This window comes from Hoplias malabaricus, unplaced genomic scaffold, assembly GCF_029633855.1.
Source record: "Hoplias malabaricus isolate fHopMal1 unplaced genomic scaffold, fHopMal1.hap1 scaffold_24, whole genome shotgun sequence".
Taxonomy (NCBI): Eukaryota; Metazoa; Chordata; class Actinopteri; order Characiformes; family Erythrinidae; genus Hoplias; species Hoplias malabaricus.
Genome location: NW_027101063.1, coordinates 2,773,562 through 2,783,617, shown reverse-complemented (window position 1 = coordinate 2,783,617; position 10,056 = coordinate 2,773,562).

Genomic DNA, 10,056 nt, shown 5'->3' with positions numbered 1-10,056 from the left:
CTTTACATCCTGAGGTAGTGATAGCTTACAACCCGGTCTCACACCTACTCGTGGTATAGTCACATATATAGGAGACTGCAATTCATGCTGAAAATATGCGATATGTCATGAATTGTAGATTACTATATCACGAGTAGGTGTGAGACCGGGCTGTAGCTTAACATTACTGGCTGATGTAACTTTGCTAACTGACAAAGCAACACATTTATGATTAAAACCAATATTTAACAAAAAATATATTCATTAAGCACATGTAAAATGTTGTATTCTAATCAAATGATATTTAAAAGAGACCGTAGCAAACTGGCTTCAATGGGAAAGATCCATGGCTGGCGTTGCCAGCTCCCGCACGAGTTATGCACAGGGGCCATGTCTTCATTAATTCAGACTTATTATCCTGGATTTAAGTCCTTTATAGAGTATTTAGTTATTTTTTTATAACGTCTCTTCCTTACACATGTAAACAATCGTACACACACAAAAATGCGTGTATTTGTATAACTAAAAATGTGAGTCTGTAAACAAGTTTTAGTCCCCACACCGAGATTATATCCATCCACACACAGACAAAGAGAGAGTCCACCAGTTTCGCTACACTACACTTTGGTTGGGTTTTTATGTACTGTTTCTAATTCTATATTTTTGTTGTGATATCAGTTATATTTGAATATGTATTTTGTCTCGTTCACCAGTGATATTTTTCAGTTACTGTAGTTAAAACAGCATTTAACTAATCCATACGGGCCTACTTACATATTCATGATAGGATTTACATCACACACTGTAGCTGACACGAAACATAAATCCTTTGTGAACGTAGTCCCTACGTTTCATCTGAATTATTCATAACATAGTGAGCGAAGCACTGACCTATGGCTACGTTGAGCCCTACGTGAGCAGTGTGAAGACAGCAATATTAGTAAGCTGATCCCCATAGCAACTGGAAGTTAATTTTTCACAATAAAAAACCTCTGGTGTTTAGTACCTTAAAATTTGTAAACATGCATAATATTATATAACTTCATTCATAACATGCTCTAAAGCTTTTCATAATTTTATATCAAACAAACATCACTATTCTCTCACACTATGTGTGACACATACTGAGATTTGACATTGATAAATTATGTGCATTCTTTTAATAGCATACTGCTAAACAATACAGTGTCAATACAAACCCATGGTGAAATTAACTTTCCAGATCCTCCTCTTTCTGTAAACATGTATATGTTAAAATATACATTAAATTACTTATGTTTTATTTAATTATGTGTATCTACTTCTATATATACATTAAGAGAGGATAAATCTCCTTCAAAATGAAATTGAACAAAAAATTCTAAATTATAAAAGGGCTTTTTCAGCAGTTCAGTGGTGGTTGAAATGAGGGGTTTATATATATATATATATATATATATATATATATATATATATATATATATATATATGTGTGTGTGTGTGCGTGCGTGCTTTTAAACGTATTTATATATGTATAATGTTTATACAAAATCTCATAAAAAAACATGGTCAAATCCAACACGCTTAGAGACCAACGGCATTCCATACACCTGGACCCCCATGACTACTGACGAAGAACACTCCCAGCTCTGTTTTCTGACTGTGACTCTGAGCCGAGTGTAGTCAATTCACAAAAAAACATTATAAGAACGCAGTACCAAAGCATGGCCCACTGAATTTACTGCTGAAAAAAGATCTTTTTTAATTCAGATTTTTTTTGTTCAATTTAATTTTGAAGGAGATTTATCCTCTCTTAACATATATAAGTATATACACATAATTAAATAACACATGAGTAAATTAATGTATATTTAAACATAGTATACATGTTTACAGAAAGAGGAGGATCTGGAAAGTTAATTTCACTATGGGTTTGTATTGACACCGTATTGTTTAGCAGTATGCTATTAAAATAATGCACATAATTAATCAATGTGAATGAATTACGCCTCAGTATGTGTCACACACATATGAATAGTGAATAGTGATGTTTGTTTGTTATAAAATTATGGAAAGCTTTAGAGCATGTTATGAATGAAGTTATATAATAATATGCATGTTTACAAATTTTAAGGTACTAAACACCAGTTTTTTTATTGTGAAACATAAACTTCCAGTTGCTATGGGGATCAGCTTACTAATATTGCTGTCTTCACACTGCTCATGTAGGGCTCAACGTAGCCACAGGTCAGTGCTTAGCTCACTATGTTATGAATAATTCAGATGAAACGTAGGGACTACGTTCACAAAGGATTTATGTTTCGTGTCAGCTACAGGGTGTGATGTAAATCCTATCATGAATATGTAAGTACGCCCGGATTTGAGGCCTCCCATTGGCAAAAACCTTAAGAAGCGTGTAAACGTGTCAATTTTGGTCACGTTATCACGACAAAATTTTACGTGTCAACACGCAAATTTTTAATAACGTGTTAACGAGCATGTGTTCACACGTTTAGAGCCCAACGCTGTTCTATAAGAGACCAACGCCATTCCATACACCTGGACCCCCATGACTGCTGACGAAGTGACACTGAGCCTGCTGTGGGCCAGCGCTGTTTTCTGACTCTGACTCTGAGTGTAGTCAATTCACAAAAAAACATTATAAGAACACAGTACCAAAGCATGTCTCAATGTTGCATGTAGGTATTTTAGTATTGAATTCCTCTGTTTTTTTGTTTTTTTTTTCATTTGTTTTAAATTATGCTTCAAAGGAATACATCTACAAATGAGTATGTGCAAGTGTGTAAAGCTCTGATATTTAAGTACCCTTTTCTGAAGGAAAATGAGTAAGATAGGGATATCCAAACTCAGATATTTCTGTAATGGTAATTTTTATATGTCTCTGTTGAAAGAACTTGTCTGCTTGTTTGTCTGTATGTTAATTTCTAATCATCAACAGAACTCACAAACTAAGTGTATGTCAGGTCAGCTCGAGGTCAATGCTTTATTAGAACAAACCACATCTTGTATATCAAACTGAGATGTCTCTAAGGAAACTAAGCTTGCAGAAACATCGAGTGATTATCTTATGGTTATGACGTATAAACTACCTATATAAATATCTCTGTGAAAACATCTTCTTTGTCCACATTCACATAGTACTCTCTGCTATTGTATGTTGACCACCTTAAGGTTAAATAAACTACTTTCTGATTCCAAATGCTCTGTTAGATTTCAATTCTTAATACTTGTCCTTATTTTCTCCATCACAATTTCAAAAAATACATATCAAATTCAAATGTGTACGCAGTACACATTTTAAAATGCTTGTGACAATGATACATGTGTACGTTGAACGTTTTCAAATCTATGCCTTCTTTTTTTGTACAAGACTCTGTATAATCAGTAATGTTGGAATTGAAATGTCCAAAATTGGAATAATCTGAAATATTTAACATGGAAAAGGTTAAGTACTAGCTGCCCGAGTACCATTTTCAAATGACCAATCATATGTTGCATTAACTTAATAAAAAATAAATAAAAACTACACTGACATACTCCCATCTGGCCACAAATGGGAGTATGTGTCCACAATTCCATTTAGACCTAACAGGTGGTGGTGGGGTCTTAGTTCCGAAAGGCCATTTAATCGAGAAAATAGCATTTGCTTACCTCTTCGTAGTACCACACCATCCCAATCCACATATATGATACGCTGCTTGGTGGACCTTATCGGCCTAGCGCGCAGCGGCCCCTAGACGATTTTTTTTGCAGAGCCCGGGGTCGAGTCCTGGGCACACGTGGTGGGAGCTAAAAATCCTCAAAGTTTCGGCCTTTTACCCGCAATTTTGCATCAATCCACCAGGTGGCTCCCGGAACGTCCCGATTCCAATATATTCCATTACATTCCATTACAGGCAAATATATTGGGATTGGGATGGCGTATAAATATATATCATTCGTTGAAGTGTTTTGTAATGTTTTTAATACTTTTAACATACCCAACATCCATAGACATTAACATTTTAAAGTGTTGGCTACTTTGATAAGGCAACACAAAAGTCCTTTCACAAAGTTTCCAACTATCTTTGATATATTTATAATGCCAGTAAACCAACAAACACGTAACCACAGTGAGCCAGCCTGCCCTTCTGAAACTCTTGTCCGAACGCCTTACTTTAAGATTTTCAAGTTAGCTAATGTTACTGCTGCATTACTTAAGGTGGAAGCGAAAAATGTAAAAGCTTCTGAGCGAACACCAGTCAGAATCCGAATGTTAAACAATACACCTGCATATAGTCAGCACAAAAAGATTGCTCACACATTAAAATCATGCCCAAGACAATGGAACGACGACGTTCAGAAGTAAGTTATAATCCAGCGTCAGGTAATTTAATGTGGAAGCGAAGAGTTGCAATACAACATTGAGCTTCTGGGCAACCTCAATGTTAAGAATCAGTAGTTTAAATTATACAAGCACATACAGGTGCTGGTCATAAAATTTGAATGTATGCAAGACATGGGTTTCATCTGTCATATTCCTTATGCCAAGCCACTCTTGAACAAGAGACAGCGTCAGGAAAAAGGACTGGACTGCTCCTGAGTGGTCCAAAGTTATGTTCCCTGATTAAAGTAAATTAGATTAGATTAGATTCAACTTCATTGTCATTGTGCAGAGTACAATACAGGGCCAATGAAATGTAGTTAGCATCTAACCAGAAGTGCAATATATAACATTATTTACATAATTTACATAAAGTGCAGTAGTGATATTATAGTGATTTTCTTGCCATGCCCAGGCAGCGTTTATGGTAGATGTCCTCGAAGGAACTTGAAACTGGACACCTCATCCACTGCAGTTCCGGTGATGTAAATGGGGGCGTGAGCTTGATTCCTAGTCCGTCTGAAGTCCATGATGATCTCCTTTGTTTTGAGCGTGTTTAGTACCAGGTTATTGTTTTGGCACCACAAGGACAGATGCTGTACTTCATCCCGGTAGGGCGTTTCATTATTGTCTGTAATCAAGCCTATCACCATGGTGTCATCTGCGAATTTGACTACGGTGTTTGAACCATAGGCAGGTACACAGTCATGGGTGAAGAGAGAGTACAGAATCGGGCTAAGAACACAACCTTGTGGAATGCCAGTGTTCAAGGTGATGGTTGATGAATGAAGTTTGCCTAATCTAACAGATTGAGGTCTGTTAGACAGGAAGTCTAAAATCCAGTGGCAGAGTGATGTGCTGATACCCAGATGGTTGAGTTTGGATATCAGCATAGACGGAATTGTTCTGTTGAATGCAGAACTAAAATCGATTAACAGCATACTCACCTATGAGTTTTGACAGTCAAGTTGGGTTAGTGCAGTGGGTAGTGCTGTTGAGATAGCGTCCTCGGTGGATCTGTTGCTATGATAAGCAAACTGGTGTGGGTCCAGCGTAGCAGGCAGGCAGGATTTCAAGTGAGAAAGAACTAGTCTTTTAAAGCACTTGGAAATTATTGGGGTGAGTGCTACAGGTCACAAGTCATTAAAGTCTAAAGCAGTAGAATGCTTAGGCACAGGCACAATAATGGCTGACTTAAAGATAGATGGTACAGCTGCCTGGGCAAGCGAAACATTAAAGATGTGAGAGAAGACACCCGCAAGTTCCACAGCACAAGCTCTTAGCACACGGCCAGGTACACCATCAGGGCCAGCTGCCTTCCGTGCATTCACTCTGCTCAGCATGCGACTGATGTCCAAAGTGGAAAGTACAAGTGGGTTGTCGTCGGTGGAGGATCGTTTATTGAAGATATCAATATCATCTGGTCGAAACGAGTGTAAAAGTTGTTCAGCTCATCAGGGAGTCAAGCACTGTTGGTACATGGAACAAAGCTAGTTGGTTTATAGTCAGTCAGGGTGTTGTTCCCTACCACATACGCCGAGGGTCAGAGGAGGTAAAGTGCTCCTCAATCCGGCGTTTGTAGCAGTGCTTGGCTATAGCTATTAGTCTCTTCGTATTGCCAGGAACTCCAGTGGGCGGTACAAAGGACGCTCGTACCCTGAGCGCTTCTATGCTGAGGGATGCCATGGTAAGAAATCTCAGACCACCAGTCTTGTTTTTTGCCCTTCTTTTGTACGCATTAGGTTTTTTCATTTATGTGCATCTGCTTTTGTTTTTTTTGTGAATCAGGACCGGCGTTTGTAGCAGTGCTTGGCTATAGCTATTCCTCTCCTCAGGTTAGCTCTGACCAAGCTGTATGCTTCCCGGCATCCTGATCTGAAGGCAGCATCTCTGGCTTTGAGCAGATTGCGAACCTCTCTGTTCATCCAGGGCTTCTGATTAGGGAATGTTAATTATTATGGCAAACTTAAAATTAATGATTAAGTATCACCAGGAAGGAAGATCGACACTCAAAGAATTCTTTGAGGAGAAGAGAGGAATAAGACAGACAGTCAAAGATTGCGTGAATCCGGTGTTTGTGCAGTGAATGTTAATTTCCAAAAGTGTCTGTCTGTCGTAGCTGTAGTTCGCAAGAGTTATTTGCGCAAGAAAACTGGAGATAGCTAAGTACAGAAGTATAACATCACTAAAACTGGTAAGACGCTGAGCCTCGCAGTGTGATCGCGATGCCATCTTGGTCCTGGAAGACCAAGGACCATTTCCTATAGAAATCAAGGTCCCAGAATCTGGAGGAAGAGAGGAGAGGCACGGAATCCACATTGTTCGAGGTACCCTGTAAAGTTTCCACAGTCAGTGGCGGTTTGGTGTCCCATGTCATCTGCTGGTGTGGGTCCACTTTATTTTCTGAGGTCCAAGGTCAACGCAGCCGCCTACCAGGGAGATTTAGATTACTTTATGCTTCCTTATGCTTCCAAGTGAGGTGGGTTAGTGCAGTGTGTAGTGCTGTTGAGATAGCGTCCTCGGTGGATCTGTTGCAACGATAAGCAAACTGGTGTGGGTCCAGCGTAGCAGGCAGGCAGGATTTCAAGTGAGAAAGAACTAGTCTTTTAAAGCACTTGGAAATTATTGGGGTGAGTGCTACAGGTCGAAAGTCATTAAAGTCTGAAGCAGTAGAATGCTTAGGCACAGGCACAATAATGGCTGACTTAAAGATAGATGGTACAGCTGCCTGGGCAAGCGAAACATTAAAGATGTGAGCGAAGACACCCGCAAGTTCCACAGCACAAGCTCTTAGCACACGGCCAGGTACACCATCAGGGCAAGCTGCCTTCCGTGCATTCACTCTGCTCAGCATGCGACTGACGTCCGAAGTAGAAAGTACAATTGGGTTGTCGTCGGTGGAGGATCGTTTATTGAAGATATCAATATCATCTGGTCGAAACGAGTGTAAAAGTTGTTCAGCTCATCAGGGAGTCAAGCACTGTTGGTACATGGAACAAAGCTAGTTGGTTTATAGTCAGTCAGGGTGTTGTTCCCTACCACATACGCCGAGGGTCAGAGGAGGTAAAGTGCTCCTCAATGCGGCGTTTGTAGCAGTGTTTGGCTATAGCTATTAGTCTCTTCGTATTGCCAGGAACTCCAGTGGGCGGTACAAAGGACGCTCGTACCCTGAGCGCTTCTATGCTGAGGGATGCCATGGTAAGAAATCTCAGACCACCAGTCTTGTTTTTTGCCCTTCTTTTGTACGCATTAGGTTTTTTCATTTATGTGCATCTGCTTTTGTTTTTTTTTGTGAATCAGGACCGGCGTTTGTAGCAGTGCTTGGCTATAGCTATTCCTCTCCTCAGGTTAGCTCTGACCAAGCTGTATGCTTCCCGGCATCCTGATCTGAAGGCAGCATCTCTGGCTTTGAGCAGAGTGCGAACCTCTCTGTTCATCCAGGGCTTCTGATTAGGGAATGTTAATTATTATGGCAAACTTAAAATTAATGATTAAGTATCACCAGGAAGGAAGATCGACGCTCAAAGAATTCTTTGAGGAGAAGAGAGGAATAAGACAAACAGTCAAAGATTGCGTGAATCCGGTGTTTGTGCAGTGAATGTTAATTTCCAAAAGTGTCTGTCTCTCGTAGCTGTAGTTCGCAAGAGTTATTTGCGCAAGAAAACTGGAGATAGCTAAGTACAGAAGTATAAAATCACTAAAACTGGTAAGACGCTGAGCCTCGCAGTGTGATCGCGATGCCATCTTGGTCCTGGGAGACCAAGGACCATTTCCTATAGAAATCAAGGTCCCAGAATCTGGAGGAAGAGAGGAGAGGCACGGAATCCACATTGTTCGAGGTACCCTGTAAAGTTTCCACAGTCAGTGGCAGTTTGGTGTCCCATGTCATCTGCTGGTGTGGGTCCACTTTATTTTCTGAGGTCCAAGGTCAACGCAGCCGCCTACCAGGGAGATTTAGATTACTTTATGCTTCCTTATGCTTCCAAGCGAGGTAGGTTAGTGCAGTGTGAAGTGCTGTTGAGATAGCGTCCTCGGTGGATCTGTTGCTACGATAAGCAATTTGGTGTGGGTCCAGCGTAGCAGGCAGGCAGGATTTCAAGTGAGAAAGAACTAGTCTTTTAAACCCCTTGGAAGTTATTGGGGGAAGTTATCATTCACTCTGCTCAGCATGTGACTGACGTCCGAATTGGAAAGTACAAGTGGGTTGTCGTCGGTGGAGGATCGTTTATTGAAGATATCAATATCATCTGGTCGAAACGAGCGTAGAAGTTGTTCAGCTCATCAGGGAGTGAAGCACTGTTGGTAGATGGAACAAAGCTAGTTGGTTTATAGTCAGTCAGGGTGTGTATTCCCTGCCACATACGCCGAGGGTCAGAGGAGGTAAAGTGCTCCTCAATCCGTCGTTTGTAGCAGTGCTTGGCTATAGCTATTAGTCTCTTCATATTGCCAGGGACTCCAGTGGGCGGTACAGAGGACGCTTGTACCCTGAGCGCTTGTTGATGCATTTCAGGACAGAGTTAGTGTAGGTGTCCAAGTGGATGTGTGAGCCTGTGCAGGCTCGGGCAGCATACTCACTCCAGTCGGTGTGCTGGAACTGTTGCTGAAGGAAGGAGTCAGCCCCATCCATCCAGAACTTTACAGTTCTGGTTGAAGGCTTAATCCTCTGCATGACTGGAGTGTATTTGGGAAGCAGGAACAAAGAAAGATGATCGGAAAGTCCAAGATGGGGGAGGGGTGTTGTTTTGAAGCTGGTTAAAGTCCAACCGATGCTGAATCCGGTGTTTGTGCAGTGAATGTTAATTTCCAAAAGTGTCTGTCTGTCGTAACTGTAGTTCGCAAGAGTTATTTGCGCAAGAAAACTGGAGATAGCTAAGTACAGAAGTATAACATCACTAAAACCGGTAAGACGCTGAGCCTCGCAGTGTGATCGCGATGCCATCTTGGTCCTGGAAGACCAAGGACCATTTCCTATAGAAATCAAGGTCCCAGAATCTGGAGGAAGAGAGGAGAGGCACGGAATCCACATTGTTCGAGCTACCCTGTAAAGTTTCCACAGTCAGTGGCGGTTTGGTGTCCCATGTCATCTGCTGGTGTGGGTCCACTTTATTTTCTGAGGTCCAAGGTCAACGCAGCCGCCTACCAGGGAGATTTAGATTACTTTATGCTTCCTCATGCTTCCAAGCGAGGTGGGTTAGTGCAGTGTGTAGTGCTGTTGAGATAGCGTCCTCGGTGGATCTGTTGCAACGATAAGCAAACTGGTGTGGGTCCAGCGTAGCAGGCAGGCAGGATTTCAAGTGAGAAAGAACTAGTCTTTTAAAGCACTTGGAAATTATTGAGGTGGGTTATGCAGTGTGTAGTTCTGTTGAGAGCGAAGACACCCGCAAGTTCCACAGCACAAGCACTCAGCACACGGCCAGGTACACCATCAGGGCCAGCTGCCTTCCGTGCATTCACTCCACTCAGCATGCGACTGACGTCCGAAGTGGAAAGTACAAGTGGGTTGTCATCGGTGGAGGATCGTTTATTGAAGATATCATTATCATCTGGTCGAAACGAGCGTAAAAGTTGTTCAGCTTATCAGGGAGTGAAGCACTGTTGGTAAATGGAACAAAGCTAGTTGGTTTATAGTCAGTCAGGGCGTGTATTCCCTGCCACATACGCCGAGGGTCAGAGGAGGTAAAGTGCTCCTCAATCCGGCGTTTGTAGCAGTGCTT